Raw genomic sequence first — 26,314 nt, 5'->3', positions numbered from 1 at the left:
CATTACTAACAGTTCCTTTCCCCCCACATTTTTTTATTAAGTGGTATTTTTCCGTAAATCGATGATCTTCGACTCATTATCAAAATATTATTTATATTTGTTGTTATTGTTGAACTAGGGGGGGGGGGGGGGGATTACTGCTTATTATGGCATTATTGCTAGCAATATACACTGTCAGGTCGTCCTCCACGTTGTCCCCCCTGCAAACTATCGTGCTGAATCCCAAGTGTATTCATCACGATAGGCTAACGGACCTGCCCTTTATCCTCACTTATCACCCCTTACTGGTGCGCCGCCAGCGTAAACCGTTAGGGCAGGTGTGGTTGCCATTTCATTATCATCCATTAAAAAAAAATTGCATGACGGACCAGAGGGAGACTTTGTACAAAAGTCGATAGCTTTACCTCTCGATTGCGGTACCTCTATCCCATTCGTGTTTCAACCGTAAAGCAGCTGTGTTTGCATGGCTGTGTTTCGGTTTGAAGGGTGGGATATGGCGTGAATTTACAGGGTACACAGGAATAACACCTGAGTCCTCAGGAATGGCAACGCATGGGGAGTATCATGGGCGAAACAGTATACTCTGTTATGTCCATGGTACTGCTCATGTCTATAGGCGATAGTTACCAGTTTCCATCAGGTGGGCCGTCAGCTTGTTTGCCATTCTAAGTTGTATAAAAAAAATACATGAAAAAAAAAGAACCATTCCAAAATCAATTCCGTAACAGGGAAGGGATCTTTTGATTATGCCGAATCCGATTCGATTCGAGGCATCGCGCATCTTTCGAAATCAAGACTATCGATTTACGATTTGCGTCGACACACGTAATCGAATTGGTCAATGCAGTTTTTAATTACATTTTTAAAGCAACACTTGCCTATTTGACGTGATGTTACCCGACTAGTGGATTCGTTGTGTTTCACAACAGTGCTTCATGTACTAGTTACCGTGAGAATAAAAAATACATATACTTCTGTGTTAATTAATTGTAATAAACGTTATTGTGCACTCACGCACCTTTTTATTTTCTTTTTTAATTTTATTAAAAAGATATTCTGTTTGTAATTCGAAGTCTGTGTCAGTTTTGGTTTTGTTTCGTTCGCTTTTTTGCTCCGTTAGTTTGTTTTATATATTTTTATAAAATTATATTATCTTTCTACAACACCGTGTTTCAAAATGAGTTTGTTTGTTTATTATGTCTTAACGGCGTAACAATTGAAATTATCGTCATTAAATTTGATATACATATAGTGTTTGGAGTAAAGAATATATACTTATTTATATTCACGTGAAACACCAGTCAAGAGGTTAAAGTCACGGTTAAAAATTTATATTGAATAATACCCATAAAAAGTTATTGCAACAAAGTAAAAGTTATTGCAACTGTTAACCATTTGTAGACAACAACGTCATAATCTATCATAGATTCACGCATCAGCGGACTGGATCATTGGAACTATCATGATTCATAGATCGATGATCATTTCATAAATCACGCTTCGTTTTCAAATTTCATGCTTCGTAAATGGAGCAATAAATAACATTTTTACGCCTGTATATTATTATTTTTTTTATTTTATTTATTTATTTATACTTTATTGTATGTACACACTAATAATACATAAAAAATATGACAGAGGTAAGGAAATATACAAAGGCAAGTTTAACTCTTGTAGAGTTCGATTCTAGCAACACCCAAAGTGGAAAGGAGCATCAATGTCAGCGGGTAGAGCGGTGTACAATATTGTTTTTTTTTTATAGGTGATAATGAAATAGTAACTCCACCCGCGCTATCGGTATACGCTGATAGGGCACCAGTGAAGGATGATAGACGAGGATGAAACAGGTCAGTTAGCCCATCGTGACGAATTCAACGAGAATTGTTCACGATGGTTTCCAGGGAGAACCACGCGGAGGTTGACCTGATAGGGCATATTGCTAGCAATGGCGCTGTCAAACTCCATTGCTAACAATCCCTTCCCCCCTGTACAATATTGTTTGTACAATACAACTATTATATCATCGTCGTCATAACAGCCTCTAACTGTCCACTTTTGAACATAAGCCTCCCCCTTGGGGGGGGTTTGCCAGTAGTTGCCACGCTTGGCGTATTGGCAACCGCAGTTAGGCTTAAGAGATATTTTAAGAGGAACGATACTGTCCGTACCTCGCCCTCCCTTATTCGCCTTTTACGACACCCATCGGACAGACAGGGCTGACCCATTCTATGCCGGGTCCACACGGCAAATTATTACATTACGTTAAATGAGTTAAGGGGACGCCTGAAAATCAGCGCTGTATAGGTACATCTCGCTGGAGGTATGCATGTATAGCAACAGCAACAGCTGAGGCGGCTCTTTTTACCAGCAATATGATTTGTTTTTTTTTTCTTGTTGTTTTTTTTTACCTGTTATTATTATTATTGGTAATAAAGACTATCTGCCTATCTATGGTACATTCTCGCTGATTTTGTCGTTGACTTGCCGAATTATCTCATTTGGTTTAACATCGTCGATTATATGCAAAGTAAGTTAGCATGCCAGTTGCGACACAACTTTCTCCACCACGCCTGACGCAATATTACGCGTTGTCATTCACATGGGATGCGATCCACTGGCACATACTGCGAGATTGCTTATCGGTAAAACTTGTTTTGCAGGTTGTAGACTTTTATGAGACTGATCTTTACGTTTCGTTCAATAAGTCACAATCATTTTTTGGAATGGCAAACGAGCTGACGGCCCACCTGATGGAAAGTGGTAACCGTCGCCTATAGACATGAGCACTACCATGGACATAATAGAGTATACTGTTTCGCCCATGATACTCCCCATACGGAGCCATGCAAACACAACTGCTTCACGGTAGAAACACGAACGGGACAGAGGTGCTCAAGCAAACGACTTTTGTACAAAGTCTCCCTCTGCTGTTATACACAATTGCAAGCATTACACAGTTGCTCGAATATAACATATTATAAAAAAAGGTACTCGTCGTGTCTCTTTGTATGTTCGCGATAATCACAAAAACTAATAAACGGATTTTCATTCGATTTTCATTATAAACAGAGTGTAAAATATTGGCATGATTGTTGAAGACGTCGAAAAAAATCAAAGCATCTGGGAATTTTCATCAAAAACGCAGGCAAATCCGTTTGAGATACAACAAAACAATGTATGGTGGGATTTTTTTCTCTTTTATAGGTCTACAAAAAAGTCCACGATGACATATCTTTGAAGGGTAGCTTACGCTTTTGTGTAGATCCCGGCATAGAATGAGCCACCCCTTCCTTTCCTGTGAGTGTCTTAAGAGACGCCTAAGGAAGCTTATGGTGGAGCTTTTAACTGTCCATTGCTGAACATAAACCTCTCCCTAAGGGGTTTTGCTAGTAGTTGCTACGCTTGGTAACCGCAATAAAGTTTTTAAGATGTTTTAAAAAGGACGCTGCTGCCCATGTCTCGCCCTCCCTTAGTCGTCTCTTACGACACCCACGCGAAAGGAAGGGGTGGCGTATTCTATCACGGGATCACACGGGATTAATGCACAAATGATTAAGTAAACACCACATGTATCACAATGCATTTTAAACTGTTTTGAATAACTAACATTGGAATATTATCAGAAACTTTCACATTTGTAACATACAATTGCTTTAATACTTGTAAGAGTACCTCCGTATTGCAGTGCTAGGCACGTTGCTTTGCGTAAACTACGTTCCGGCTTCTATTCTCGGCCAGGTCTATAATTCAGGAAAGCAATTTCTTTAAATTAACTCAGGTCTGGGAGTCCAGAGTTGCGCTCCTACCGCTGCCCATGATCACCCACAACACCAGAAGCATCGCAGGTGTACTGCTCAACATAAGTTTCCCACATAGCGAAACAGCATACTCTGTTATGTTTTTTTACCAGAGGGAGACTGTACAAAAGTCGATTGCTTGGTTACCTCTGTCCCATTTGTGTTTCAACCGTGAAGCAGTTGTGTTTGCATGGCTGTGTTTCAGTTTGAAGGGTGGGATATGGCGTGAATTTACTGTGTACAAAGGAATAACACCTGAGTCCTCAGGAATGGCAACGCATGGATGGTGTCATGGGCGAAACAGTATACTCTGTTATTTCCATGGTACTGCTCATGTCTATAGGCGACGGTTACCACTTTCCATCAGGTGGGCCGTCAGCTTGTTTGCCATTCTTAGTTGTATAAAAAAAAAGTTATAATGTCGTATCGGTTCGGAAATACTGGGTCTATAATTCGATTTATAATTGCACTGCTATCTTCTATCTTCATCAGCGAAATCAAAACGCCTTTACATTTGACAAGGATTATACATATTATCGATCACTGCTCATTCATTGACTACGCAAATGCCATAGTTCAAAGCGGCAAGTTGGAGGTTGCGAAACAGCCCACGTGCTTAAGCAAGAGGCCTTGATTCCATTCAAACACTGTCACGTTAGATGCTTCGCGAACTACTCGGATGGTATGTTAAACACTTCCCAGTGCGATGATATGTTCCGTTTTGTAATATTATTCTACAACAAGTGTACATTACCCAATATTGGGTACCTTACGTTGATTCTTATGATGAACGACCGAAAGTATTGTATCTATAGATCGATGCATCATAAGCCCAGACATGAGATTAGCTCTTCAATCTTTATTAGTGAATAAGTGATTTTGTATTTTTATGCAATATTCGAAAGGAATTCTTAATTCATTTAATTTTTATTTTACGACGAGGATGGTATGCAATTGTTTTAATTTTTTTTTTTAAAAAGATAAATGTGGGATTTAAATTATAAAAAGATGCGTGAAATGGAACTGAACGAAGAGTGAATGAGAGGTACGGAGCGAACCTTGTTCTTAGGGAGCGAAAGGGAGAGAGAAGGATACACGAGGAACGACGTAAGATCGACTAAGAATGCGCTAGCATTATAGAATAAAATTAAAATTAAGTGCAAGTGCAAGTTATTGTGAAAGATTGTTCAAAATATACTGTATCCAAATACTCTGTATTTCATTCTTGCACAGATAAATTTCTTTTTTAGATTAGAGAAAATGTTATGGTAACCCCGCCTGCGCTAACGAGATACGCTGGCGGAGCATCAGTGAAGGGTGATCGATGAGAATGAAAACAGGCCAGTTAGCCCATCATGATGAATTTATCAGGAATTAACCATGATAGTTTCCAGGGAGGACCGCGAGGAGGTCGACCTGGTTGGGTATATTGCTAGCAATGGGATTCTCAGTCTCCATTACTAACAATCCCTTTCCCCCCCAGATAAAATTATATTTGTTTGCTTTTAAACATACTTTTACATTAATTATAAACATACTTTTACATTGCTTTTAAAACTTATTTTGTGATAGGTTTACAGCTTTGGATATATCCTTTTAGCCCATCTTTAATTGCAGCGAATATTTTTTTTTAAATGTATATAATTGAATCCATCTTTGGTAATAGTGGCGTGCAAACTTTTGGAAAACACATGACACTTATAGTTGTTGGCAATTGATAAAATTCACTCTCCTACTGTTAAAAAAAATATTACGTATTATGATTTAATTGGCCGTATAGTCCCGGCATAGAATAGGCCACCCCTTCCTTTCCCATTGGTATTGCAAGAGGCGACTAAGGGAAGATTAGGAATAGGCAGCAGCGTCCCTCTTAAAACATCTTTACTGCGGTTGTCAATCCACCTGCCAAGCGTGGCAACTACTCGTAAACCCCCAAGGGGAAGGCTTACGTTCAGCAATGAACAGTTAAAGGCTATAATGATGATAAATAATTTATGTACATAATTTTCGCGAGTTTATAATAGTTTGTGGCCGCCATCTTTAATTTATACTGTCATTATGTAGCTTAGCACTTCCAAGAGAAATCTAATGACATGCCATTAAAATCTATCAAGTAGTTTAAGCTACATGTTATATAAAAAGACATATTTTTAATACATCATCATCTTCCTACCCTTATCCCAATTATTGTATGGGGTCGGCGTAATGTTTTTATCCATATTACAAAAAGATTTGGCTTATAGTTTTACGACCGGCCACCTGCCTGACGTCAACCCTCTTTGGGACTTTTAATACATACAACCATAAATATTACCTTCCTACCATTGGATTGGATTCCTACTTGGATAAAAATCAAGTTTACCTGTATATATATATTATACAACTTAGAATGGCAAATAAGCTGACGGCCCAGTCATCAGCAGTACCATGAATATAACAGAGTATACTGCTTTGCCCATGATACCCCCCATGCGATGCCATTCCTGAGGACTTAGGTGTTATTCCTCTGTACCCAGTAAATTCACGCCATATCCCACCCATCAAACCGAAACACAGCCATGCAAACACAACAGCTTCACGGTTGAAACACGAATGGGACAGAGGTACCCAAGCAATCGACTTTCGTACAAAGTCTCCCACTGGTATGGTACGTACCCATTGGTATCGTTCATTAAAATCAAGAAAGTCGTAAATCTAAATAATTAACTGCCCTTAGCAACAATTTCCTATCTTACGCTATAACGCTACAAAATTACATTAATCACGCTAAAGATGTGTGTAGGTGTGTTTTGACCGGGTACATTTAATATGAACGTAACTGCAAGGTCGTAACTCGCAGCTCCGGTTGTAAATCGTTTTGATATTGAAATCGCTGTACAAAATAGCCTAAAGGTATTTTATTAATTTGATAATTAATAGTTACATAAATTAAAAAAAAAAAAGAACCAATTGGATTACTTTAATAAACCTATATTAACATAGAAATCTTACAGCAATCATTATTTATGTGTAAAATGGGTGTTTAAGGTTAGTTAAATGCTTCGTTCTCGTCGAAAAGAGGCGTTTCACTTATTTATTATTTGAAATAAATGTCGAATTAATTCAATCTAAACAATAAACGTCCAAACATTATTATTTCAACTAATAAAATTAGTAACACAATTAAAAGAAAACAAACTTATATTTCTTTTTTTAAAGTTACTTTACAAACTACTGGATAACAGATGGCGCTGTAATTAAAATTTGCGATATATTTAAAATTCCCTGTTCGAAATTGACAGCGATTGGAAAGCGTCGCTATCACAAAGTAGCACGTACGTGAGCAAAGTGTTCAACGAAAGTAATTTGTTTGCATTTTTTAGGAAGATTACGTAGATAGAAATTGTAGGAAAGTGTTTTGACAATGTTTTAACGTTTTAGTGACAAAATAAGTAGTGATTACGTAAACGTGTTAAGGAGGCTTACTTTACAAATTGCATATTAGCAAGTCCGCGACGTAATTGCATGGACTCATAATTGTTTAAACAAGCTACTGCGAATTATGTTTAACTAGTTTTTATCCGTGACTTCATCAGTATTATTGGGATAATTATGTTGAACGGCCGGAATAAAAAGTAACCTATCTCCATCATTTATTTGTTATCTCTTACCACCATTCTTTTATACAACTTAGAATAGCAAACAAGCTGAGGGCCCACCTCATGGAAAGTGGTAACCGTCGCCTATAGACATGAGCAGTACCATGGACATAACAGAGTGTACTGTTTCGCCCATGATAGCCCCCATGCGTTGCTATTCCTGAGGACTCAGGTGTTATTCCTCTGTACCCTGTAAATTAACGCCATATCCCACCCTTCAAACCGAAACACAGCCATGGAAACACAACTGCTACACGGTAGAAACACGAATGGGACAGAGGTACCCAAGCAATCGATTTTTGTACAAAGTCTCCCTCTGGTAAAATAATAAACCATTAGGGTGCAAACGTAATAAATAAATAAGCAAACAAAAATACTCACATTTATAAAACATATTAGTAAGGATTTGGAATAGAAGTAGAAACTGTCTAAATCCTTAGACTTTGTCTTGACACAGTATATCATGGACATAATAATGTATTCTCAATGTCCATGGTACTGTTTATGTCTACAGGTTACACATTCTTTCCATCAGGTGGGCCGTCAAGTCCCGTATGCGATTTAGAATTACAAATCACAATATTTGCAATTTTAACTCACGCAAAAAAATGTTACAATCTGGTATATATGCACTATATCACCAAATACAGAAATCTCGAGATTTTCAAGTTTTATACATCGTCAATTTATGTAAATCTACTTTAATCAATATATTTAGTTAAAACTCCAAAGCCTACACATACCAAAGAGCCGTTTGCGCGTTGGCCTGAATACTGAGCGAGATTCTCTACATTGTGTTGACATCGGCTTATGTTTATTTTATAGTTCTTAGAAACATTTAACGCAGTTTGATACCTTAGCATTTAAGTTTACTAAAAATTAGACCCCGATTTTTTTATTTATACATATTTGTTTTTTATTCGGGTAGTTTCCGCTTTTTTTTCCGTTGTAGGCAATTGCCCAGAGAAGTGACGGAGCGGAAAAAATATTCCCCTCATCTTTCCCTTGATCAGGCCTTGTTAAAAAAAAAAAACTAATAATTGCATATTCGTCTATCAAAGTAGCATAAGTCAATAATAATAGTTTTTAAAACTGTAGATAACACACGTAATGACGGACGTGTAAACAAATTTAAACGATATCAAATCTTATGTTCTGTGATTTTGCAAAAATAAATTACAAGAAGTGGTACGCTTACAAAAGTGTAGAATAAATCAATAATAACAATTTTTAAAACTGTGCCCAACACACGTAGGTACCTAATTAAAAACGTGCAGTCGAGTCTAAGCGCTGTCTTTTACTACAAATACCATAATGCTATGCTTCTTAATATTATATTATATGAAAGTGAGCGTGTTTATTATCTCTTGAAGCCAATCGTTATTTAATTCGATTTACATTATTTAGAATTTATAAGAAGACAGGCTTCTTTTAATCCCGGTCACGCAAACAAAAACGCGAGCACAGTTAGTTGAGTATTAAAAAATTTTTATTCGAGTTTTGTTAAATGTATTATTTATCACACAAACTTGTTACCGTTACAAGGTGTTAATGAATTCTCATTTAGCTTTCTGATCAATACTGTATCTTTACACCGTGGCGCTGTCATTATTTTGAATGTTTTCACGAAACAATGGCGCCAAAACTAATTATTTTACAAAATGAAATGCGATTGGTATCGTGAGGTATTGTTTGTTAGTGTTTCTTCAGTCATTAATCTGTGGTTTTGTACCATAGACTAGATTCAATCTGTGTAAAGACGAGAAAGCGACAATGTTACATTATATTTTATAGGGAACACGTAGAATATCAATTATCGTAACCGCCATCTTGTTAGCGCGCGTTTTCACTTTTTTTTTTCTCTATTGCACTTGACAAGTGTTTGTGACAATAGGATATCATCGTTATGAAATAGGTATATTTTATTTTTGAGCTATTCTCAAAAGAAGAACGTTCTTAATTTATCTGTTATTTTTTGGTTACTCGATTACGTCGTGAATATTGAATTGGATTTAAAAAAAAATTCCAATCGGTAAGTTTGAATCAAAAACTACATACAATATCTAAAAAAATCTATTTGCAATTATTCTATTGAAATACAAAAGTTATATATTACACATACAACTGGTTAGTATTAATTGAAAAATTTATTACCTATGCATTGATTTGAATTGTAGAAGAAATAAAATTTAAACTGTTCGTACATTAATGTGAGTCAGGAAATCTTTATAAATGAGGAATTAAAAAATAATGGCTTCCGTATAGGATTTATAAATTGTAAATATAATATGAATATGTGTCAAAATATTCTGGATTAATAATATTAGTACCTGATAAAAAGAAACAAGAAAAAAATTCAATATTTTTCTCTCTATATTTGTGTTTAAAATATTAAGAAAAATGTTAATAATAACTATCAGGAGAATACTCGTTTGTAATTCAATATTATAATGACCATTTAATGGAAAATTTTATTAAATAACATTTCATTTCGCTATCGGGGCACTTTTTAAATAGTCAATTAGAAATGTTGTAAGTAGTTCAATTGTTTTTGAAAATTGACGTAAGTTCGACATTGACACGTTTAGGATCCTCGAAATGAAATGGATTGAAATGAGTTTCTTCGTATTAAATAGTTTTAAAATTATTAAAGAATGATAACGTAATACTAAGTTTGGCACCTGTATAATTGCCTTGAGTGATGTAAGCATGCAAATATTTCTTATGTTCCTTTCGTTCAGTTCCTGAAGGCTTAACATGGAATGTTTTCCGAAATTTCGGTACCGAACGAAACACAAATTTAATGTCAAAATCACATAATATGGTACGTTCAAAAATATTAAAAATATTCCTTTGGACTTTTATGGTAAGATTTATAACGATCGAAAAGTTAAGTTCCGTTTACTGGGTCGATTTCAGTGTGAATAAAAACACGAAAATGAGTCCGAAAATTCGATATTTCATTTCATGGTAGTCCCCCTGATATTCCGAAGTCTTCTCCCTCTTAACCGATTACGCAAGGTGATATTTCACGTGACATTGGCAAGCACCGCCTGTGACATGAGATACAATAAATATTAGCATAAGAATGAACATTCGTAACCAGAAAGTGGCGTATGTCGTGACGCTTTCGAATTAAAAACTAGTTTTTCAAAATAAAAATAATTATTTCGTTCCTATTTTTTGGTTGTTAATCAACCTGTAAATGCAACTCCGGACTGTATAAAATGATCACTTCAGAAGTTCATAATAAGTTTATAAAAACAATTCCTAATTTATAACCATTATGGTTTCTAACCAAATAATTAGACATGAATGATATTGGTACTAGATATTAGTAATAAATAGATATTGATGGTGGAAAATAGATCATCGCTTATTTCGATCATGTGCTTGATTTCAATATTACATATTGGATAACTGATATTTTTAATATATACCTTATTGGGCCAATATATGGACCAATATACACCATCCCTATAAATAATGTCCCTATAGTAAGTATAAATCTCCTCGGTAAGTATAGATTTACTTTTATATTTATTTTTTACAACTCAGGGGGCAAACGAGCATGCGGCTCACCTGATGGTAAGTGACTACCGCCGCCCACGATCACTCACAACACCAGCGGCATTGCAGGTGTGCTGCCGGCCTTTTAAAAAGGAATATGCTATAATGGTTACTGGTCCGTATATATGTTTTCTGATTTGTGCTAATGTACTATGCTTTACGCCTTATGATATACTGGTGATGAATAAAATAGTGGTTACACAGTATTCTCTTACTTTACTATCACACGTATTTACATATTTTTACATTCATAAGATGCAAATTCAAAAGAGAAGCAATTTTCCAGAGGAAGACTTTGTACAAAAGTCGATTGCTTGGATACCTCTGTCCCATTCGTGTTTCTACCGTGAAGCAGTTGTGTTTGCATGGCTGTGTTTCGGTTTGAAGGGTGCGATATGGCGTGAATTTACTGGGTACAGAGGAATAACACCTGAGTCCTCAGGAATGGCAACGCATACTCTGTTATGTCCATGGTACTGCTCATGTCTATAGGCGACGGTTACCACTTTCCATCAGGTGGGCCGTCAGCTTGTTTGCCATTCTAAGTTGTATAAAAAAAAAAGAGAAACAATTCAATACAAAAGAAGAAATTGAAAATATGAGTCACCAAAGTACCAATTTTAGTCCCATATTCGTTTACAAAACACGGATAGATATAGAAAATAATGGGTATCGGCGTGTTTCGCTTTTTATACACGGTCTACAAATTGGGAGTCTCGACTTTCTCACAAAACGAGATATGAAAATTCACGCTTTCGCATCAGGGAGTATGTAGGCGACAGAGTAATTGTAATTACGGCCCACACTACAGTCAAGGTCGCAGGTAACGTACAAACGTACATATTGACTAATACTATACTTAGTAGGACACATTTCATAACACCTACTCAATGTTAATCGCCAAAGATGCGTAAATTACGCATGTTTGATTTAGGCAAATTCTTGGCACGCGATTGCCTATTCGGTACGCAACTTCTTGGTACGCGGTTGGTAACAAATCTTTTGTGTTTAAATTTTAATTTGTTGTCAAAGATTTCTTTTTTATATAATTTTTCTTTAATATACAGTTAGAAGTCCTAATTTTTCCAATTTTTTTTTATACTAAATTATTGTAATTTTTTTTTAATCGTTATATTGTTTTTCTGAAAAAATGTTTTATTAACTTCTGAGCATTATTATTGACGATGTTGTTTATATTTGTTTTTTTTTTGTTTCATTTAGTATTGTCTAATTTTGTGTTTCGTTTACTTGTATTTTATTTTGTGCAAATTCTAGTGGCTACAAAAATTACTATTTAAGTATATAATTATGTATTATTTTAGCTGTTTGTTTGCCTTAAATAAATAAATAATTATATAGATTTTTTTTTTCTTTCTTCTCTATTGAATCCTTAATTCCAAGGTTGATAACCACCAAATGACTTATTATAAGCACTTAAAATCCGTCAGTTTCACAGATTAAAATGAACTGTTTTAAAAATCAGCACTGGAATCAATAGATCAGTGCTGTTTATATTATTTGCTACTCCCAAGTTGCATAAAACATGCCAAACTTTTTATTGATGCAATAACAGTCTACAATATGAATATTAATATGCCCTATTAGGTCAACCTCCGCGTGGTTCCCCCTGGAAACCATCGTGAACAATTCTTGTCGAATTGGTCACGTTGGGCTAACTGACCTGCTTCATCTTCACCTATCATCCTTCACTGGTGCCCCGCCGGTGTAAACTAATGGCGCAGGTGGGGTTACCGTTCCATTATCACCCATTAAAAAAAAAACAGTCTACAGTGTTACGTATAATTTAATAAAATCACATTTCTTGTGTTTTATCTTGTGTTTAAAACATTACAAAAGTAAAATAATAATTTTAGACATACGATTATATGGTTCTATGTAAATTCAAGTACAAAATAAACACTACATTCCTAGAACTAAAACGGTATACAGTTTTTTTTTTATATTTCAGAAATAAAAAATCTCGTTTACGAAACTGTACTTCAGAAATACGAATAACGTTTTTAGTGAAAAAATAAACTGGAACATTCTATCTATCCAGTAAACTCCGACATGACTAGCCGGTGTTTTTCTCGGAAATTTAAATATAAAATGCTTACTTTAAACAAGTTTTTGCGATATCACTCGTGTGGTCATTTAATCATATACATGATATGAATAAAAAAATTTAAACAAAGACTTTAATCGTTACAATTACATTTTTTTTCCACTAATTTAGTTTTGGAATAAAAAGTAATTTTTTTTAAAAACTAAATTACTGAACCAATTTTGATAAAAATTTTATGGAACTAATTTGAAAATAGATATATATAGTTTTGACGCAGTCTGGCGTAAAAAGACAGCTTCGTTTTTACGTCAAATACGCGGTCTATCTAAACATAAATAAATAAATAAATAAAATATTTTCAGATAAGAGAAGAATTTTTCGAATCGATCCAATCATCTTCAAATAACCGTAATCTGAATAATGTACATAAAAAAAAATCCGAAGAATTGAGAACCTTTTTTTTTTAATCAGTTAAACAGTTGTACTATATAAGTTAAATCAATTTTTTACATCAATCTAGTTGACATTTCTAATCCATATGGTGTGATTTTTAAACGTCAAACTTACGAGAAATTTACTACTTGAAAGATTAATACTTGATTTACCTTATTAATATTAAACTACTATCATACCTACTTGTACAACAATTAGTCCATTACCCTAAGGTTGTCTTGAAAAGATTGCTCTCAGCAATAAGACCGCCTTACTGTACTTATACAATTGTATCGTTGTGTCTGTAAATTGCCTTGCTTATTTCCTATATTGTATAATGCAAATAAAGTATACTTATTCATTCAATCATTCATTAAACAACTCACAATATCTTTTGGAATTAGGAGTAAGAATGATCTATATTTTTTTCGTAATCATTATATTTTTTCGAATTTTATTCAAACAATTATTTCAATTAGATTTATCCTTTTGTAATACTCGCAGCACAACATTCGTTCACTTTTTAACAAATACAAAATAGAAACTACTCCGATTATAAAAATGTAAAATTGACATTAGATTTCAATCAAAGATACGATATAATACATAATCATTTTTGTTATTCATAATCTACGAAACATAAGCTATATCACCCTAACAACAAATTGATTATCATTACACTGCTAAGTCTCTCCCATGAGAAAAGGTTACAATACATACATGAATGTGATACCAAAGCATTAAATGTTTCACTAACACGTGAAAGTTTTCGTTATCAACATTTCTGCCGGCCCTCCGATCTCAAAACCGGCATATCTTAATAAATTAACATTAACAGTCATTTTGAATTCCGACTCTTTTAAAAAAAAAACCTACTTGATAAGTTGACGGTGAAAAGTTGGTTTCTCCAAAATATTACACGGCGGGCCGTCTTTGTGGTTGTACGCGAGTTATAAAAAGGAATAAAAAGTGGTTCCTGGTTTATTTATTGCAGGTTAAATTATATTTCTTCGGTTTATCTGACTTATGGGTATAACAGGTGATTAATATCACCTCTTATACCCATAAATTTCCATAAGTACCCACCCATGTCAGTTTTAAAATAGCATCTTTTATGCATACGCACTGTATGGCATGTTCGCAAAGACCAGAGTTAATGATTTCTTTGCTATTTTACGTAATTGTAAAGCGAAATTTCATAAAAGATTAATGAAAATAAGTAATCCTATTGTTAAAACAGTATTTCACACAAACAGTATTTGTGTTCTTGACGACCAAGGAATTTATAATAAAATTCTTTTAATTCGTATTTAATTTATTTATATTTATCCAAATTATAATTATTAAAATTAAATTATACTAATAAATTTAATGTAAACTATGAGTTATATCTGAAATATTATATTTGAAATAAAAAGACATTATTTTATTTATTTATTAATCTTAAAATATTTATCAGAAAATTCATGACGATTATAATGTTCATTTAAGATTTTTATTAGTTTAAGTAATGAGTTATTACAATTTATAGTCTTCATAAGTTTATCTGTAAATTGCATGCTATTTATTTATAACTGTATAATATAAATTTTCTCTTAAAATCTTTCTCTCATGATTAGACAAATAAATTCTAGTTTATTTATACAAAATATATTTACAGATTAAATATAGTTTGAGCATATACTCGTAAATGCTTTACGTTAGTTATTTGTCGAGATGTTAAACTTTTATTTATGTCAACAGATTCTCAAATACTGGCAAGCAAAGCAGTGTACCTTCTATTCATTAAAAAAATATATTATTATAAAAAATATTATATTCCACTTAATTTGGTTTTTTAATTATTGTTGATCCATTTTTAAGAACAGATTTCAAACTTTCCTAATATAATGGTCATCTTTTTCATAAAAACTGACACATCCTACAAACCTATTTTAACTATTAGTTAAAATAATTCTGTTATAGTCTTTCAAATTGAGAAATTTGCGCAAAAAAAAAAGACACTTCAATATCAGAATAGAGTTATAAGATGTTTGAAGATTTTTTTTTATATAAAAAAGGGTAAAATTATAACTATACGACGTTTATACTTGGCAAATAATAAAAAGAAAAACACATAACGTGAGGGGTCTTAATAAGATCAATACATAGCGGTCAAAATAATGATTTTTAGAAATTTTGCCTGTCTATAAATGTTTTCCAATATCACTAAAAAAGTCCTATACCAAATCAGATACTCTTCTTACAGACACGTTTCACAAGATCTAACTTAAAATTTCGTATATATATTTCACTATAATACATCATATAGAACTGGTTTTAGTTAGTTTTCCTACTTCTGAAGCTACATATACGAAATAATGAGCAAAAAGCTAGAAGTGAATAAAACCAGTATGCACATAACACCGTTAATTCTACATAAAATAATACAAGTAAGATTGTAAAAAAAAAAAAACAAAAACCTTGTTTTTATCACTACAGAATAGTTACTAGCACTATGTTAAACGGAAGATCACGTAACCCACGCGTCCGTCATGCAGTTTGTATCACGAACAGTCCAATGCCACGTTCTTGTAATATCACGTGCCAAAAACGCATTCTTTCAAGCAGCTAAGTATTTGTTTAATTGATAACACATCAATATATTAAATATTAGTTTTGTTGTATTTATGATAACAATACTGTCTTGTATATTATAATTAGTTTTAATAGAATTGTAATACATTTAATTTTTTTTTTATTTCCAATGTAAGAAAGTGCCGTATGGTTTCGGCATAGAATAGGCCACCTTACCTTCCCCGTGGGTGTCGTAAGAGGTGATTAAGGGAACTTATGGAAGGTAAGGGATTGTATTTTCTATGCCGAGACAAAAACGGCGAAGCTTATGCTTATTTCATATTTTATATAAATATTATTAATAAATATATATGTAGATCGTTACGAACCAACGACAACAAAAAAATCAATTCTTTTTATTAACTGATGACTTCAAAAATTTTAATTTTTTTTTTACTATATAAGCGTATTATATTAATAAAACAAATATTATATATATATCAAATTCACAGTCTCAAATGACCTTAAACTGACCTTACTAAGTGTACATAATACCGTCATTGTTTGACCAAGCCCCGCAAAATTAAAAATGCTACTCGTTAAAATTCAAAGCACTCGATTTTGTTTCTTAACGTACCAACATTATGACTACAGAAACAGTCCTCAAAATCGTATGAATTGGCCAAGTATATATTACTAAAGAGGTAAATACACCATCCGTTCATAAATACGTTTACGATGACCTATAGATAAGGTAATAGTTTTCGTTTTTACATTTATGTGTCGAAATGCACAATACAATACGATAATAACATTATTACAAACAAGGCATTACACTGTTGTGGTTTTATAAAGCATAACATTATTAGGCAGTACATTATTATTCGCTTAATCTCGTTTTATTATCTAAAAAAAAAAACTAATAACAACGAAATTTTTACTTACATTTTTGGCACCAACGATCAATACACTGTTACTTTTAAATATTTTACTTATTTTGAATCTGAAACAAACAATATAAAAATGTAAACCTGTATTTAAAAATAGTCTACATATTATAATTTCAATGATTAATTACAATTTTAAATCTATTAATAAGAAAGAAAATTTCGCAATTTGTTCCCTATATAATTTCCTAGTAATAAAGCTATTAGCCAATAGATGGCGTTATCGATGAGTTATAACCTCATTTCCATACTATGATGTAAAACCCCATGGCAATGTCACACACGTTGTGATTCGAAATCGCAAGGTAATTCTCTCATTACTATTTACGATAGATGACAATTACCCACAGATTCCACAATGGAATGTGGGCTGACTGGTATACCAAGTGTTGCATTGTTTAAGCAACAGGATTAGCATAAGATTTCATAATACTTGTAACTACTGGGCGCTTAGTTCGATAATTACGACATGGAACAGGTCTCGGCCTTGGTTGTTGATAAAAAATATTATTTAGGATTACTTGTCAAGAAAATTATGAAAGATTATTTCTGACCATTTATATGTATATCATATAAAGTTATTACTAAACATCCAAACATTAATTGTAATTTCAAACTAAATATCACTGTATTTATATAAAAACAAATAAACTTAAAAAGAATATAATAGTATAATAATAAAACAAAACTTGTTTATTTTGAAGAAAAAGAAATAAGAAATGCCCCGAGTGAGGTTCGAACTCACGACCTCGAGATTATGAGACTCGCGCGCTGCCTACTGCGCTATCGAGGCCGATGTGAGTCATGTTAAAATAGGTCAATACATGTTTAGTTACAGGTTATTGTAGTAATAAAAAATATATACATTTTATATTAACAAAATATACGACTAGCCTTCTAGCACTCTAATAGCCGTAAAAAATATAATCACTGTGTAATTAATCATCTAAAGACATTTCATACTCTATAAACAATAATTATGATTTATTCCAATAGCTTTTAAAATTATTTAACCTTCTCGCGTCACATAGGCGAGATTACGAAATATTTTAAGAACATTAACTACAATTATAACATTAGCCGGCCATTTAAAAGTTTTTTTTTACATTATCTACAGACGATGTACTGGCCGGAAATAAAAAAAAATTAAGAAAAAACAACAGTTGCGCATATAACCTTCCCATATTTTTTAATTATATAAAAAAAAAATGTTATTTTCACAGAGACTTGTACCCTATTGCGGGTGAGAGGGAAAGGGATTGTTATTATTGGGGATTACATACCCTCATTATTTTATTTATTTTATCAAGTTGACCTCCTCGCGGTCCACTCTGGAAGCCATCGTGATTAGATTCTGGTGAATTCGTCGCAATGGGCCAACAGATGGTGAGATCAGTTATGTTAATTTTCCAGCACCTACCCCTCCAGCATCATAAGCGAAGTTACAATGACATATTCATCATATAAATAACTAGGAATAACTTTAGGAGTAATCAGAGAACTAATGAACATACTTAGGGGGGAAAGGGATTGTTAGTAATGGAGACTGAGAATCCCATTGCTAGCAATATACCTAACCAGGTCGATCTCCTCGCGGAAACTATCATGGTTAATTCCTGATGAATTCATCATGATGGGCTAACTGGCCTGTTTTCATTCTCATCTATCACCCTTCACTGGTACTCCGCCAGCGTATCCCGTTAGCGCAGGCGGGGATACCATACCGCGAGGAGGTCGACCTGGTTGGGTATATTGCTAGCAATGGGATTCTCAGTCTCCATCACTAACAATCCCTTTCTCCCCTATCTATATGTTTAGAGAGCAATAGGTTTTCCTCAATAAATGCTTCTTAGTAAAAATTTTAAATTTATTTAAAGGTAAATCTAATATATTCTTTGGCCAATATTCATACTACTTTATTCATTTATATATCAACATAATTATGTAGTAAGTATAGACGAGTCTGTATGAGTATTAAAACACTGCGCCTATTTGTGGATAAGTATCTACCATAAAAAAATAACATCACGAATTCAATTAAAACTAATTAATCCATAATAACAACACTTACAATTAATTATAAATAGTCTTCCAACGCACCACATCGAAACATAAAATATTTTAGAAAAATCTGATACCAACATTTTCGGATGATTTTTTTTTGTCGGCTGTATGTTTGATTTCCTTCGACTTTGCCACAGATAAGAAATTAACAAGTAAATCTTCGCGCGTTTACAACTGTTACAGACGGAGAGGTTTGTATTGTATTTGTACACGTAACGTAACCAACTTTCACTTAATTATAGTAATGTGTTAATACTGTTAATCAGGTCTTCAATGGTTACTTTTCCCTGACCGTGATATTTTTTTTGATGGGTGAAAATGATATGGTAATAGATGATAGATGAGAATGAAAACAGGCCAGTTAGCCCATCATGATGAATTCATTATGAATTAACCATGATAGTTTCCAGGGGGGACCGCGAGGAGATCGACCTGGTTGGGTATATTGCTAGCAATGGGATTCTCAGTCTCCATTACTAACAATCCCTTTCCCCCCTGCCCGTGATATTGTAAACTTGGTATATATTTTCTCTCTGGCGATTTTTATGCGATTCATTGAAAATATACATAGTATAAACTTAAAATGTATAGAATTGCATTGCATATCGAAAATGTGTTAAAATTTAGTCAGCTAATTTGACTTTTGGCTGATTTTAAATTTTTTTTTAAATCGACACTACACGCACTTTTTTTTTAGTGTTGCAAGTAATTAATATACGTATTAAAAATTCATGTCGATTTTTTTTAATTAAAACTTAGAAATATTTCTTCTGATATATTTTTTCGTATTCTATCGTGGTCCCGGCATAGAATGGGCCATCCTTTCCTTTCCCATGAGTGTCAACTAAGGGAATTAAATGACCGAGGGATGGGTAGCAACGTCCATTTTCAAATTGCGATCCCCTTTAAGAAGAAACGCCTCCCCCCATGGGTCGTGACCCCCCTGGTTAAAAAACAATGCCTTTTTTTTTGATGGGTGAAAATGGTATGGTAACCCCGTCTGCGCTAACGGTATACGCTGGCGGAGCACCAGTGAAGGGTGATAGATGAGAATGAAAACAGGCCAGTTAGCCCATCATGATGAATTCATCAGGAATTAACCATGATAGTTTGCAGGGGGAACCGCGAGGAGGTCCACCTGGTTGGGTATATTGCTAGCAATGGGATTCTCAGTCTCCATTACTAACAATCCCTTTCCCCGCAAAACAATGCCTTTGGTTACCCTTTTTATTAAGTTCCATTAACATAGACTATAGTTATGTATATGGATATAATATATACCTACTTAACATTTAAAGATTAGCATTCTAGAAGAATCTATGTCAGCGAATACCGTTCGATGCCTCGGAATTATGGCGATAACCAAAAACGGTTTGATCCTAATACGGCATTCGGCAGGTCGCATATTGATTTATTTATTGATTATTTTTCAATCTAATGACTTCGACAAATCAGATAATAATTAAAGATTGTGTCCTTCAACAAAAAAACCGACTTCATTTGTGACGAAAAACAGTTATTATAACCTAAAAACCGAACTACTGAACCGATTTTACCGATAAAATTTATATGGGACCAATCTGTAAATATAAATCCTTTTAGATAAAAAAAATGCAAATCAGTTTAGTACTGGCAGAGTTATGAAGTAACACAAAAAAAGAAAGAAAAAATACGATCGAATTGAGAACTTCTTTTTTTGAAGTCGGTTGAATAGATTTTCAACCGATTTCATATATATATATAATATAAAAATGGTGGTGGGAAAAAGGTGATTACGCATTTCGATATCGCCCATGTCGGTTGAATATCTTGTTTTTTTATGCAACTTAGAGTGGCAAACAAGCTGACGGCCCACCTGATGGAAAGTGGTAACCGTCGCCTATAGACATGAGCAGTACCATGGACATAACAGAGTATACTGTTCCGCCCATGATACCCCCTATGCGTTGCCATTCCTGAGAACTCAGATGTTATTCCTCTGTACCCAGTAAATTCACGCCATATCCCACCCTTCAAACCGAAACACAACTATGCAAACACAACTGCTTCACGGTAGAAACACGAACGGGACAGAGGTACCCAAGCAATCGACTTTTGTACAAAGTACAAAATGAAATGAAATTAACGTGCAGGGGTACCCAATATATAGATATCCGTTCGGTATCTACATTACCCATTTCTAATTATAGCCCACGGGCATACTAACAATTATTTGCCAATCCGCAATTCCATCCTATAATTTAAGCGTCCATTATTGCATTATTACTCACTGTCTCCATTTTGGGAAGCGTGATTATAAAATGGAAGCGCGTGCGCAGTCATTTCATGTAATTATGTGTTGTAGTTTTTATTGCTACACTTATGCAAAATTTCGTATGTATATTTAATTGTAGACATAAGTATTCTCTATTATTATTCTTCTATTCGTTTTATTATTAAAAAATAATAGTTATAGATAGATAGATAGATACTCCTCCAAAAGATTACAATAGTAAACTTATTATAAATATAAACAATTACAAGAAATAATCACAATGAGAAAACAATGGGTGACCTTATCGCTAAGAGCGATAATTCTTATCAGTGATAGGAATTTTCAGATGTTTCTTGTAGCGATGTTTTTTATCTCCTCAGGATATAGAGTGTGTTTCCAAATGAGATATATCGTTTATGTACCACACATTCAGTGCTGCAGCGTTGCTTCCTTATTGGGACAAAATCTGCAAACACTTTTTGGACATAAGCCTAGTTGGCCCATATGCTTGTTCAATTCGCAGTGTCCAATGAGAGCCCTTGTTAATATACACATCATTTTTTTACTCAAAAGAAACAGATAGATGCTCTTAATTGTTTCCTTCATAAGATTACAGTAGTAAACTTATAATAAATACAAACAATTACAAGAAAATATTACACTAAGAAAACAATGGATGGCCTTATTGCTAAGAGCGATCTTTTCCAGGCAACCTTTGGATTGAGAAGAGTAATTATAAACAGTTTGACTGAAGACACGAAACTGTATTAGTTTTTCAAATACATATAGAGATATGCGTACGTACAATAATTATCATATAAAAATATATATTTTACGAAATAATTAGGCATGTAAAATTAATAACCTAAAAAGTTAACAAAAAATATAACCATTAGTAATGTTATACAAATATATCAAATACAATTTCACGTCAATTTGCTGTTTATAACTCTTGAATTGGGGGGGGGGGGGGGGGGGAAAGGGATTGTTAGTAATGGGATCAAATAGCCCCATTACTAACAATATACCCTATCAGGTCGACCTCTACGTGGTTCTCCCTGGAAACCAACGTGGCTAATTCTAGTTGATTACGTCAGGATAGGCTAACTGACATGCTTTCATCCTCATCAGTCATCTATCACTGGTGCCCCGCCAATGTATACCGATAGCTCAGATGGAGGTTACCATACCATTATCACCCATTAAAAAAAAACTCCTGAACTGGATTATGATGGATTCTAATATTTGATTTTGAAAAAAGACAATGTATACCTATTTATAATACTAAAGGCCACTAATGAATCATGACGAATATAAAAAAAAATATGATACGAAGATGTATGGCTCAAGTTTTTGCCATTGTTTAGTAAATAAAATCTACGTGGTAAAAAATTGACCGATGGAATTCATCCGGGATAAAAAAAACGACGCGATGATGTTAGAGGCGATGATGTCATCGTCACTTCGGTGAATAACTTGGATACGAGAATGTTTTGTGGAGTATTTTGTTTTTAAATTTATTTTATTCCATATCTAATCTGTTGAATGAATGAATAAGTATACTTTATTTGCATTATACAATATAGGGAACAAGCAAAACAATTTACAAACACAACGATTCAATTGTATAAGTACAGTAAGGCGGTCTTATTGCTGAGAGCGATCTTTTCAAGACAACCTTAAGGTAATTTTTTTTCATACAACTTAGAATGGCAAACAAGCTGACGGCCCACCTGATGGAAAGTGGTAACCGTCGCCTATAGACATGAGCAGTACCATGGACATAACAGAGTATACTGTTTCGCCCATGATACCTCCCATGCGTTGCCATTCCTGAGGACTCAGATGTTATTCCTCTGTACCCTGTAAATTCACGCCATATCCCACCCTTCAAACCGAAACACTGCCATGCAAACACAACTGCTTCACGGTAGAACTAATTGTTGTACAAGTAGGTATAATAGTAATAGTCGGGTTAATTACCATTAATATAATTTTGTATGTAAGCACTAGGATTAAAGGCCACCTCTTCCTTTCCCGTGAATGTTGTAAGAGGTGACTAAGGGAGGGCAAGGGATGGGCAGCAGCGTCCCTCTTAAGACATCTCCAAAGCCTAACTGCGATTACCAATCCGCCTGTCAAGCGGGGCAACTACTAGCAAAACTCCCCTAGGGGGAGGTTCTGTTATGTTCAGCAGTGGACAGTTAAAGGCTGATATGATGACGATGATTGCTAGCTATAGGATCGCTAGTCCCTGTTACTGGAGATGGTTAAAGTCCGTTATCTAAATATTGGGTTCTTCTGGACCTTAATATTTAGATAACGGTCGGTTAAATGTCGATCTCCGGACATTAATGACCACACATTGCGACATCACCCATAGCAGTCAGACAGCTATATATTCATTACGAGCAAGTTTATATATATATATATATATATATATATATATATATATATATATATATATATATATATATATATATATATATATATATATATATATATATATATATATATATATATATATATATATATATATATATATACTGTTTCGCCCATGATACCCCCCATGCGTTGCCATTCCTGAGGACTCAGGTGTTATTTCTCTGTACCCAGTAAATTCACGCCTACTCGAATATACAAGTACTTGTCAGAGTATATATATATATATATATATATATATAACTCGATTTTGTTCGGATTGATACCTGCTGCTGATTTTCACCACCGTACAACCCGCCACAAACTAAAGTTTCTTTAGAATTAACTTCTAGCAGCAGTATTTCCGAACCGATACGACAACATAACCTTCAAGAAAAGAGTATATTACTTTTTAAAAGGCCGGCAGCACATCTGCAATGCCGCTGGTGTTGTGGGTGATCATGGGCGGCGGTAGTCACTTACCATCAGGTGAGCCGCATGCTAGTTTGCCCGCTGTGTTGTAAAAAAAAATATAGATATTGCTATATAATACCCACCCTTACCCGTTACTAACAATTCCATAACTGTCCTTCACAGGGAGATTTACTATTCAGTTTTCAACCATAAAAAAAAACAGTTACACGTCGTCGATTCTGCTTGTTACACGCTACTTGTTTCGTGTCATACGTGTGACATAAACAGTAAATAAAACATGTTGTCACGGCCATAAATAGTGATGTGCCGATTTGACCCTTTTTTAGTAATCGAGTAACATTGATATTTATTGAAAAAATTGAAATCCAGATTTGGTTGACAGAAGAAATAATATTTCATTTAAGTAAACTTAAATATGTATGCATATATAAATAATTATTTTTTTGTCTAACTGTCCGTTTAGAATGCATTTTCAAGTCTGAAGACTCTGACAAGTACTTGTATATTCGAATAGGCACTTCATAAAATTCGAGTAATTTTTTAATCGATTTTTAAAACTTATTGTAATAAAGATAATAAATGTTTAGTAACTTAATAATTTGACCTTTAGCAATCGAAGAAAAGAGTAATGAAACGATGAAACAGACATGAACAGTACCATGGACATAACAGAGTATACTGTTTCGCCCATGATACCCCCATGCGTTGCCATTCCCGAGGACTCAGGTGTTATTCCTCTGTACCCAGTAAATTCACGCCATATCCCACCCTTCAAACTGAAACACAGCCATGCAAACACAACTGCTTTATGGTTGAAACACGATATTGGACGAATATATAGATATTTTAACTAGATAGATATTGCTATATGTTATATTACACATCCCTATTGAGTACTCGAATATTAGAGTAGCAAATATTCGAATCGGTACACGAGTTGACTCGTCACATCACTCATAATAACTATAGAACACTTAAAAGACGGATGGCAGACGACATGTGACCTCATGGGTGGAATTACGTTTTATAATGGGATTTTAATATTTTTATCCATTATCCGTATTACAGAAGACACGTTACGATCGTCTTTATGGAGGTTCTGACAATAGATTGCAAATCCTGACGATTTCCACCGTTTAAATAATTGTTTGCGAACGTCGATTATAACTGTAAAGGCAAATTTTTAAACGACTTAAAAAAAAAAAGAAGAGGAACGTAATTTAAAGATTCATCAAATGGTGACTTTGGGTAGAGAAGCGATTGGTAATAATGGGGATTAGTAGCTCCATAAGCAGTAATACATCTTCTCAAATCGTGAATTTACTGGGTACAGAGGAATAACACCTGAGTCCTCAGGAATGGCAACGCATGAGGGGTATCATGGGCGAAACAGTATACTCTGTTATGTCCATGGTACTGCTCATGTCTGTAGGCGACGGTTACCACTTTCCATGAGGTGGACTGTCAGCTTGTTTGCCATTCTAAGTTGTATATAAAAAAAACCTTGCGGTTCCCTATGGAAATAATCGTGGTTAATTCCAAGTGAATTGATCACGGTGGGCTAACTGATCTGTCTTTTCATCCTCACCTATCATTCTTCACTCGTGTCTTATTCACTTATTCTCGGCATTACTATTATCATCCATTTAAAAATAAAGTCAACCTGATAGTGTATATTGCTAGCAATAGGACTGGTAGTCCGGATTACTAACAATCCCTTCCCCCTTAACGTCCATAGTTGGTAATATTCCCATTTAAAAACCAATGGTAGCTAACCACTCTCCATTGGGGGGAAAGGGATTGTTAACAATGGAGTTTGACAGCCCCATTGCTAGCAATATGCCTTATTAGGTCGACCTCCACGTGGTTCCCCCTGGAAACCATCGTGAACAATTCTTGTTGAATTCGTCACGATAAGCTAACTGACCTGCTTCATCCTCACCTATCATCTTTCACTGGTGCCCCGCCTGTGTATACCGATAGCGCGGGTGGGGTTACCATTCCATTATCATCCATTAAAAAAACCACTCTCCATCAGGTGGGCCGGCCGCTTTACAGTTTTGGTTGTTTTTAAAACTTTGTTGACCTCGCGAATTAAGTGTAGAACTCTCAATTACCTTTTCCAGTCTAGCTAG

General features: G+C 34.2%; 1 protein-coding gene and 1 non-coding gene across 4 annotated transcripts in view; both read right to left on the bottom strand.

Annotated features, from left to right (window-relative positions):
* LOC113522394 (uncharacterized) overlaps window positions 1-26,314 on the bottom strand; it is a 97,517-nt gene that overhangs the window by 54,602 nt on the left and 16,601 nt on the right. For 2 of the 3 annotated variants that reach the window (XM_052902063.1, XM_052902065.1), the window contains exon 2: window positions 17,004-17,061. The exons of the other annotated variant lie outside the window; for it this stretch is intronic. The gene's annotated coding sequence lies outside the window, so the exon portion shown is untranslated. The remainder of the gene's footprint in view (window positions 1-17,003; window positions 17,062-26,314) is intronic. 3 annotated transcript variants of the gene reach the window in all.
* Window positions 17,726-17,798, bottom strand: Trnam-cau (transfer RNA methionine (anticodon CAU)). Its single transcript has one exon. It is a non-coding gene; the product is annotated as a tRNA-Met (tRNA).

Source organism: Galleria mellonella, unplaced genomic scaffold, assembly GCF_026898425.1.
Source record: "Galleria mellonella isolate WM207_F2 unplaced genomic scaffold, CSIRO_AGI_GalMel_v1 utg87, whole genome shotgun sequence".
NCBI classification, from domain to species: Eukaryota; Metazoa; Arthropoda; class Insecta; order Lepidoptera; family Pyralidae; genus Galleria; species Galleria mellonella.
Note: the sequence above shows the minus strand (reverse complement) of the source record. Positions and strands in the feature narration are given on the sequence as shown.